This window comes from Triticum dicoccoides, chromosome 2A (assembly GCF_002162155.2).
Source record: "Triticum dicoccoides isolate Atlit2015 ecotype Zavitan chromosome 2A, WEW_v2.0, whole genome shotgun sequence".
Taxonomy (NCBI): Eukaryota; Viridiplantae; Streptophyta; class Magnoliopsida; order Poales; family Poaceae; genus Triticum; species Triticum dicoccoides.
In genome coordinates this window covers 255,791,899-255,802,909 of record NC_041382.1, presented here as the reverse complement: position 1 = coordinate 255,802,909, position 11,011 = coordinate 255,791,899, and positions in this window count along the sequence as shown.

Sequence of the window (11,011 nt, the reverse complement as noted above, 5' to 3'; positions counted from 1 at the left end):
GCGCGCCCTACACCCTCATGGGGCCCATGTTGCTCCACCGATGTACTCCTTCCTCCTATATATACCTATGTACCCCCAAACTACCTGATACGGAGCAAAAACCCTAATTCCACCGCCGTAACTTTCTGTATCCATGAGATCCCATCTTGGGGCCTTTTTCGGAGCTCCACCGGAGGGGGTATCGATCATGGAGGGCTTCTACATCAACACCATAGCCTCTCTGATGAAGTGTGAGTAGTTACTTCAGACCTACGGGTCCATAGTTATTAGCTAGGTGGCTTCTTCTCTCTTTTTGGATCTCAATACAAAGTTCTCCCCCTCTCTTGTGGAGATCTATTCGATGTAATCTTCTTTTGCGGTGTGTTCGTTGAGACCGATGAATTGTGGGTTTATGATCAAGTTTATCTTTGAACAATATTTGAATCTTCTCTGAATTCTTTTATGTATGATTGGTTATCTTTGCAAGTATCTTCGAATTATCAGTTTGGTTTGGCCTACTAGATTGATCTTTCTTGCAATGGGAGAAGTGCTTAGCTTTGGGTTCAATCTTGTGGTGTCCTTTCCAAGTGACAGTAGGGGCAGCAAGGCACGTATTGTATTGTTGCCATCGAGGATAACAAGATGGGGTTTATATCATATTGCATGAGTTTATCCCTCTACATCATGTCATCTTGCTTAAAGTGTTACTATTTTCTCTTGAACTTAATACTCTACATGCATGCTGGATAGCGGTTGATGTGTGGAGTAATAGTAGTAGAGGCAGGTAGGAGTCGGTCTACTTGTCTTGGACGTGATGCATATATACATGATCATACCTAGATATTCTCATAACTATGCTCAGTTCTGTCAATTGCTCAACAGTAATTTGTTCACCCACAGTAATACTTATGCTCTCGAGAGAAGCCTCTGGTGAAACCTATGGCCCCCGGGTCTATTTTCCATCATATTAATCTTCCAATACTTAGTTATTTCCTTTTCCATTTATTTTACTTGCATCTTTATTTCTCTTTATCATAAAAATACCAAAAATATTATCTTATCATATCTATCAGATCTCACTCTCGTAGGTGACCGTGAAGGGATTGACAACCCCTTTATCGCATTGGTTGTGAGGAGTTTATTTGTTTGTGTAGGTGCGAGGGACTCGTGCGTGGCCTCCTACTGGATTGATACCTTCGTTCTCAAAAACTGAGGGAAATACTTACACTGCTCTACTGCATCACCCTTTCCTCTTCAAGGGAAAACCAACGCATTGCTCAAGAGGAAGCAAGAAGGATTTCTGGCGCCGTTGTCGGGGAGTCTACGCAAAAGTCAACATACCAAGTACCCATCACAAACCCTTATCTCCCGCATTACATTATTTGCCATTTTCCTCTCATTTTCCTCTCCCCCACTTCACCCTTGTCGTTTTATTCGCCCTCTCTCTCTCCATCCTCCCTCTCTTTCTCTATTCGCCTCTTTTTGCCCGTTTCTTGTTGGTTTGTGTGTCGGATTGCTTGCTTGTCATGATGGCTCAAGATAATACCAAATTGTGTGACTTTACCAATACCAACAACAATGGTTTTATTAGAACTCCGATTGCTCCTCTTAACGATGCTGAATCTTGTGAAATTAATGCTGCTTTGCTGAATCTTGTCATGAAATATCCGTTTTCCGGCCTTCCTAGTGAAGATGTCGCTACCCTTCTAAACAACTTCGTTGATTTGTGTGATATGCAAAATAAGAAAGATGTGGACAATGATATTGTTAAATTGAAGCTATTTCCTTTTTCGCTTAGAGATCGTGCTAAAGCTTGGTTTTTGTCTTTGCCTAAAAATAGTATTGATTCGTGGAATAAGTGCAAAGATGCTTTTATCTCTAAGTATTTTCCTCCCGCAAAGATCATCTCTCTTAGAAATGATATTATGAATTTTAAGCAACTTGATCATGAACATGTTGCACAAGCTTGGGAGAGGATGAAATAATGATAAGTAATTGCCCTACACATGGTTTGAATTTGTGGATGATTATACCAAAATTTTATGCCGGATTGAATTTTGCTTCTATAAATCTTTTAGATTCGGCCGTGGGAGGCACTTTTATGGAAATCACTTTAGGAGAAGCTACTAAACTCCTAGATAGTATTATGGTTAATTATTCTCAATGGCACACCGAAAGATCTACTAATAAGAAAGTGCATGCGATAGAAGAAATTAATGTTTTGAGTGGTAAGATGGATGAACTTATGAAATTATTTGCTAAAAAAATGTTTCTCCTGATCCTAATGATATGCCTTTGTCTACTTTGATTGAGAATAATAATGAATCTTTGGATGTTATTTGTTGGTAGGAATAATTTTGGTAACAACGCGTATAGAGGAAACTTTAATCCTAGGCCGTATCCTAGTAATTCCTCTAATAATTATGGTAATTCCTACAACAATTCTGATGGAAATTTTAATAAGATACCCTCTGATTTTGAATCTAATATTAAAGAATTTATTACCTCGCAAAAGAATTTCAATGCTTTGATTGAAGAAAAATTGCTTAAGATTGATGAGTTGGCTAGGAACGTTGATAAAATTTCCCGTGATGTTGATTCTTTGAAACTTAGATATATTCCTCCTAAGCATGATATAAATGAGTCTCTCAAAGCCATGAGAATTTCCATTGATGAGCGCAAAGAAAGAACCGCTAGGATGCGTGCTAAGAAAGATAGCTATATAAAAGCGTGTTCTTCTAGTTTTCATGATAATAAAGATGAAGATCTAAAAGTTATTGATGTGTCCCCTATTAAATCTTTGTTTTGTAATAGGAATCTTGATACTGATGGGACTGAATGTGATCCACCTTTACCTAGAAGGCATTTCAAAAATTCGGAGTCTTTAGATCTTGATGCTAAAATTGTTAAGTGTGATTGAAGAAGTTAAAATTTTAAATATTAATGAACCCACTATTTTGGATTTCAATGAATTTAATTATGATAATTGCTATTTGATAGATTTTATTTCCTTGTTGCAATCCATGCTAAATTCTCCACATGCTTATAGTAAAAATATAGTCTTTACCAAACATATCGTTGATGCTATGATGCAATCTTATGAAGAAAAACTTGAGTTGGAAGTTTCTATCCCTAGAAAACTTCATGATGAGTGGGAAACTACTATTAAAATTAAGATTAAAGATCATGAATGCTATGCTTTGTGTGATTTGGGTGCTAGTGTTTCCACGATTCCAAAGACTTTGTGTGATTTTCTAGGTTTCCGTGATTTTGATTATTGCTCTTTAAACTTGCACCTTGGGGATTCCACTATTAAGAAACCTATGGGAAGAATTAATGATGTTCTTATTGTTGCAAATAGGAATTATGTGCTCGTGGATTTTATTTTTCTTGACATAGATTGCAATCCTTCATGTCCTATTATTCTTGGTAGACCTTTCCTTAGAATGATTGGTGCAATTATTGATATGAAGGAAGAGAATATTAGATTCCAATTTCCGTTAAGGAAAGGCATGGAACACTTCCCTAGAAATAGAATTAAATTACCTTATGAATCTATTATGAGATCCACTTATGGATTGCCTTCCAAAGATGGCAATACCTAGATCTATCTTCGCTTTTATGCCTAGCTAGGGGCATTAAACGATAGCGCTTGTTGGGAGGCAACCCAATTTTATTTTTATTCCTAGCGTTTTGCTCCTATTTAGTAATAAATAATTTATCTAGCCTCTGTTTTGTTTGTGTTTTTTTGTGTTTAATTAGTGTTTGTGCCAAGTAGAACCGTTGGGAAGACTTGGGGAAAGTCTTTTTAATCTTGCTGTAAAAAACAGAAACTTTAGCGCTCACGAGAACTGCTGAAATTTTTATTTGGAAAGTGCTATTTAGTTAATTATTTTTGAAGATGATTAATATATAAATTCCTCACTTACAGCAATTTATTTTAGAATTTTTGGGGTTCCAGATCTTGCGTTAGCTATAAATTACTACAGACTGTTCTGTTTTTGACAGATTCTGTTTTCCGTGTGTTGTTTGCTTATTTTGATGAACCTATGGCTAGTAAAATAGTTTCTAAACCATAGAGAAGTTGGAATACAGTAGGTTTAACACCAATATAAATAAAGAATGAGTTTTTTACAGTACCTTGAAGTGGTGTTTTGTTTTCTTTCGCTAACGGAGCTCATGAGATTTTCTACTTTAAGTTTTGTGTTGTGAAGTTTTCATGTTTTGGGTAAAGATTTGATGGCTTATGGAACAAGGAGTGGCAAGAGACCAAGATTGGGGATGCCCATGTCACCCCCAAGATAATCTAAGGACACCTAAAAGCCAAAGCCTGGGGATGCCCGGAAGGCATCCCCTCTTTTGTCTACTTCTATCGATAACTTTACTTGGAGCTATATTTTTATTTACCACATGATATGTGTTTTGCTTGGAGCGTCTTGTATTATTTGAGTCTTTATTTGTTAGTTTTACACAATCATCATTTCTGCACACACCTTTTTTAGAGAGACACTCATGATTCGGAAATTGTTAGAATACTCTATGTGCTTCACTTATATCTTTTGAGTTATATAGTTTTTGCTCTAGTGCTTCACTTATATCCTTTAGAGCACGTTGGTGGATTTGTTTTATAGAAACCATTGTTCTCTCATGCTTCACCTATATTATTTTGAGAGTCCTACAAAACAGCATGGTAATTTGCTTTAATTATGTTAGGCATTCAAGATTAATAATAAAATTTTCTTATGAGTGTGTTGAATACTATGAGAAGTTTGAAACTTGATAATTATTTTGAGATATGGAGATGGTGATATTAGAGTCGTGCTAGTTGAGTAGTTGTGAATTTGAGAAATGCTTATGTTAAAGTTTGTGATTCCAGTAGCATGCATGTATGGTGAACCGTTATGTTAAGAAGTCGGAGCATGATGTATTTATTGATTGTCCTCCCTATGAGTAGCGGTCGGGGACGAGAGATGGTCTTTTCCTACCAATATATCCCCCTAGGAGCATGCGTGTAGTACTTTGCTTCGATAACTACTAGATTTTTGCAATAAGTATGTGAGTTCTTTATGACTAATGTTGAGTCCATGGATTATATGCACTCTCACCCTTCCACCATTGCTAGCCTCTCTAATACCGCGCACCATTCGCCGGTATCATACACCCACAATATACCTTCCTCAAAACAGCCACCATACCTACCTATCATGGCATTTACATAGCCATTCCGAGATATATTTCCATGCAAATTTCCACCGTTCCGTTTACTATGACACGCTCCATCATTGTCATATTGCTTTGCATGATCATGTGGTTGACATTTTAGTTGTGGCAAAGCCACCATTCATGATTCTTTCATATAAGTCACTCATGCATCATTGCTATCCCGGTACACCGCCGGAGGCATTCATTTAGAGTCATACTTTGTTCTAGTATCGAGTTGTAATCATTGAGTTGTAAACAAATAGAAGTGTGATGATCATCATTCATAGAGTATTGTCCCAATAAAAAAAGAGAAAGGCCAAATAAAAGAAGGCCCAAAAAGAATAAATAAAAAGGGGCAATACTACTATCCTTTTTTCCACAGTTGTGCTTCAAAGTAGCACCATGATCTTCATGATAGAGAGTCTCTTATGCTATCACTTTCATATACTAGTGGGAATTTTTCATTATAGAACTTGGCTTGTATATTCCAACGATGGGCTTCCTCAAATGCCCTAGGTCTTCGTGAGCAAGCAAGTTGGATGCACACCCACTTAGTTTCTTTTTGTTGAGCTTTCATATACTTATAGATCTAGTGCATCTGTTGCATGGCAATCCCTACTCACTCACATTGATATCTATTGATGGGCATCTCCATAGCCCGTTGATACGCCTAGTTGATGTGAGACTATCTTCTCCCTTTTTATCTTCTCCACAACCACCATTCTATTCCACCTATAGTGCTATGTCCATGGCTCCCGCTCATGTATTTCGTGAAGATTGAAAAAGTTTGAGAACACGAAAAGTATGAAACAATTGCTTGGCTTGTCATCGGGGTTGTGAATGATTTGAATACTTTGTGTGGTGAAGATGGAGCATAGCCAGACTATATGATTTTGTAGGGATACCTTTCTTTGGCCATGTTATTTTGAAGAGACATAATTTCTTAGTTAGTATGCTTGAAGTATTATTATTTCTATGTCAATATTAAACTTTTGTCTTGAATATTTCGGATCTGAATATTCATACCACAATTAAGAGAATTACATTGAAATTATGCCAATTAGCATTCCACATCAAAAATTCTGTTTTTTATCATTTACCTACTCGAGGACGAGCAAGAATTAAGCTTGGGGATGCTTGATACGTCTCCAACGTATATATAATTTTTTTATTGTTCCATGCTATATTATATCCTGTTTTGGACATTATTGGGCTTTATTATACACTTTTATATCATTTTTGTGACTGACCTATTCACCGGAGGCCCAGCCCAGAATTGTTTTTTTTTTGCCTATTTTAGGGTTCGCAGAAAAAGAATATCAAACGGAGTCCAAACGGAATGAAACCTTCGGGAACGTGATTTTTGGAACGAACATGATCCAGAGGACTTGGACCCTACGTCAAGCAATAAACCAGGAAGGCACGAGGTAGGGGGCGCGCCCTCCACCCTCGTGGGGCCCACGTTGCTCCACCGACGTACTCCTTCCTCCTATATATACCTACGTACCCCCAAACTACCAGATACGGAGCCAAAACCCTAATTCCATCGCCGTAACTTTCTGTATCCATGAGATCCCATCTTGGGGCCTTTTTCGGAGCTCCGCCAGAGGGGGTATCGATCACGGAGGGCTTCTACATCAACACCATAGCCTCTCCGATGAAGTGTGAGTAGTTTACTTCAGACCTACGGGTCCATAGTTATTAGCTAGATGGCTTCTTCTCTCTTTGGATCTCAATACAATGTTCTGCCCCTCTCTTGTGGAGATCTATTCGATGTAATTTCTTCTGCGGTGTGTTTGTTGAGACCGATGAATTGTGGGTTTATGATCAAGTTTATATATGAACAATATTTGAATCTTCTCTGAATTTTTTTATGTATGATTGGTTATCTTTGCAAGTCTCTTTGAATTATCAGTTTGGTTTGGCCTACTAGATTGATCTTTCTTGCAATGGGAGAAGTGCTTAGCTTTGGGTTCAATCTTGCGGTGTCCTTTCCCAGTGACAGTAGGGGCAGCAAGGCACGTATTGTATTGTTGCCATCGAGGATAACAAGATGGGATTTATATCATATTGCATGAGTTTATCCCTCTACATCATGTCATCTTGCTTAAAGAGTTACTCTGTTCTCTTGAACTTAATACTCTAGATGCATGCTGGATAGCGGTCGATGTGTGGAGTAATAGTAGTAGATGCAGGTAGGAGTCGGTCTACTTGTCTTGGACGTGATGCCTATATACATGATCATACCTTGATATTCTCATAACTATGCTCAATTATGTCTATTGCTCAACAGTAATTTGTTCACCCACCGTAATACTTATGCTCTTGAGAGAAGCCTCTAGTGAAACCTATGGCCCCCTGGTCTATTTTCCATCATATTAATCTTCCAATACTTAGTTATTTCCTCTGCCATTTATTTTGCTTGCATCTTTATTTCTCTTTATCATAAAAATACCAAAAATATTATCTTATCATATCTATCAGATCTCACTCTCGTAGGTGACCGTGAAGGGATTGATAACCCCTTTATCGTGTTGGTTGCGAGGTGTTTATTTGTTTGTGTAGGTGCGAGGGACTCGTGCGTGGCCTCCTACTGGATTGATACCTTGGTTCTCAAAAACTGAGGGAAATACTTATGCTGCTCTACTGCATCACCCTTTCCTCTTCAAGGGAAAACCAACGCAGTACTCAAGAGGTAGCAGGGACAAGTGAACCACGTGAACGTGGAGGAGGTTGAGGAGTGGCCTGATGTCGTTATCGGTAAGTTTTTGGTTAAGTCATTTACTGCAATCGTTCTTTTTAATATTGGTGCATCGCATTCATACATATCAAGGGGATTCGTGGATAAGTATAAACTGCCCACTAAAGTACTATGGACACCCATGTTAGTAAGTTCACCAGGAGCGGAGTATATGGAAAGCCAAGGATGTTTTCAGATGCCATTGACCATTGGAAGCCATGTTTTTTCCTCTGACCTGATAATTTCGGAGTCACAAGGATTGGATGTGATACTAGGAATGGATTGGCTATCAATGTATGGAGGAAACATCGATTGCGCGAGTAAGTCGATTTTGCTCACCACCCCGGAGGGAAAAGGATCAAGTATGTATCTAGGCATGCGCCTAGGATGAGCCAAGTAAATACCCTCATGGGAGTTGTGCAGGAGGAAGTGACTGTAGTGAAGGATTACCCAGATGTTTTTCTAGAGGAGTTACCAGGCATGCCGGCAGATCGAGACATCGAGTTTTTGATAGAGCTATTGCCAGGCACCGGGCCAATATCAAAGAGACCCTACCGGATGCCCGCAAATGATCTAGAAGCAAATTAAGGAGTTTTTGGAGAAAGTTTACATCCGACGAAGTTCATCACCATGGGGAGCACCAGTGCTTTTGGTTGAGAAGAAGGATAAATCCTTGAGGATGGTTGTTGATTATCGTGCGTTGAATGAAGTGACAATCAAGAACAAGTACCCAATGCCAATGATTAATGATTTATTTGACTAGTTTACAGGAGCTAAAGTGTTTCCGAAGATCGATCTGCGATCAGGATATCACCAGCTGAAGATTTGAGAGAAGGATATACCTAAGACAGCTTTCACCACAAGGTACGGGCTGTATGAGTATACGGTCATGTCTTTTGGATTGACTAACGCCCCTGCCTATTTCATGAGTATGATGAACAAGGTGTTCATGGAATTCTTGGATATGTTTGTTGTGGTGTTCATTGGTGATATCTTGGTATACTCGAAGAATGAAGAACAGCACAAGGAGCATCTACGTATGGTTCTGGAGAAGCTCAGGGAACATCAGTTGTATGCAAAGTTCAGCAAATGTGAGTTTTGGTTGAAGGAAGTTGGATTTGCTGGACATGTTATATCAGGAGAGGGTATAGCAGTGGATCCCACCAAGGTTCAGTCAGTCACTGAGTGGTTGGCACCCACCTCAGTTGGAGAGAACCGCAGTTTTCTTAGACTCGTGGGATATTATCGGAGATTTATTGAGAATTTCTCTAAGATTGCAAAGCCTATGACGACATTGTTGAAGAAGGACACCAAGTTCCATTGGACTGATGAATGTGAAGCAAGTTTCCAGGAGTTGAAGAAACGTTTGACATCAGCCCCAGTGCTGATTCTACCAGATATACGCAAGGACTTCCAAGTGTATTGCGATGCCTCATGCTTAGGACTTGGAGGAGTATTGATGCAAGACGGAAGAGTTGTTTCATATGCCTCACGACAACTGAAACCGCATGAGTGAAATAATGCCACGCATGATTTGGAGTTAGCTACCATAGTGCATGCCCTCAAGACCTGGAGACATTTTCTCATTGGAAACCATTGCGATGTATACACGGATCACAAGAGTTTGAAGTACATCTTCACACAGAAGGAGCTCAACCTCAGGCAGAGGAGATGGTTGGAGCTAATAAAGGATTATGATATGAAGCTGCATTATCATCCAGGAAAGGCCAATTTCGTAGCAGACGCTTTGAGCCGTAAGAGTTATCTTAACACCCTCATAAGCGGAGAGATGCCAAAGGAGTTAGCCAAGGATCTCAGGGAACTTCGATTGGAGATAGTTCCTAAAGGCTTTGTGGCAACATTGGAGGTTCAGTCAACATTATTGGAAAAGATTTGAGAAGCTCAGAAGGATGACAAAGAGATCGCTGAGATAAAGGAGAAGATGAATGAAGGGAAAGCTAAAGGGTTTCGTGAGGATGAGCACGACACCTTGTGGTTTGAGGACCGTATATATGTGCCCAATAATGTAGAAATCAGGAAGTTGATTCTACAGGAGGCTCATGACTCGCCATACTCGATACATCTCGGAAACACCAAGATGTATTTGGATTTGAAGGAGCATTTCTGGTGGACTGGTATGAAGAATGATATAGCCGAGTATGTAGCCGTATGTGATGTATGTCAGAGAGTGAAGGCAGAACATCAGAAGCCAGCCGGATTGCTACAGCCTATGCCGATATCCGAATGGAAGTGGGATAAGCATGGCATGGATTTTATCACTGGATTGCCCAGGACCAAATCAGGATATGATTCTATAAGGGTAGTAGTTGATCGCTTGACCAAAGTGGCTCACTTTATCCTAGTGAAAACCACGTATACAAGCGCGAAGGTGGACAAGATATACATGACCAGGATCGTATGTCTGCATGAAGTTCCGAGGACCATCGTATCAGATAGAGGAATGCAGTTTAGTTCAAAATTTTGGCATCAGTTGCACCAGACCTTGGGCACCAGACTGGAGTTCAGTACAGCTTTTCATCCGAAGACATATGGACAGACTGAGAGAGTCAATCAGATTTTGGAGGACATGTTGAGAGCTTGTGCACTAGACTACGGATCTAGTTGGGATGACAACTTGCCCTACGCAGAGTTCTCATACAATAACAGCTACCAGGCCAGTTTGAAGATGGCACCGTTCAAAGCCTTGTATGCGAGAAGATGCCGAACACCGTTGATGTGGGATGAAGTTGGAGACCGCCAGTTGTTTGGACCGGATTTGATTAAGGAATCTGAAGAGAAGGTTAAACTGATTCGAGATAGACTAAAGGTAGCTCAGTCAAGGCATAAGAGTTATGCAGATTCGAAACGCAAGGAGGTAGTCTATGAAATCGGAGACAGAGCGTATCTGTGAGTTTCCCCTTTGCGAGGTTTTAGACATTTTGGAGTTAAGGGAAAGTTAGCCCCGAGATTTGTGGGACCATACCGTGTTTTGGAACGCATGGGAGAGGTTCCCTACAAGTTGGAGTTACCCGAAGGACTGTCAGGAGTTCATGATGTGTTTCATGTTTCCCAGTTGAAGAAGTGTCATGC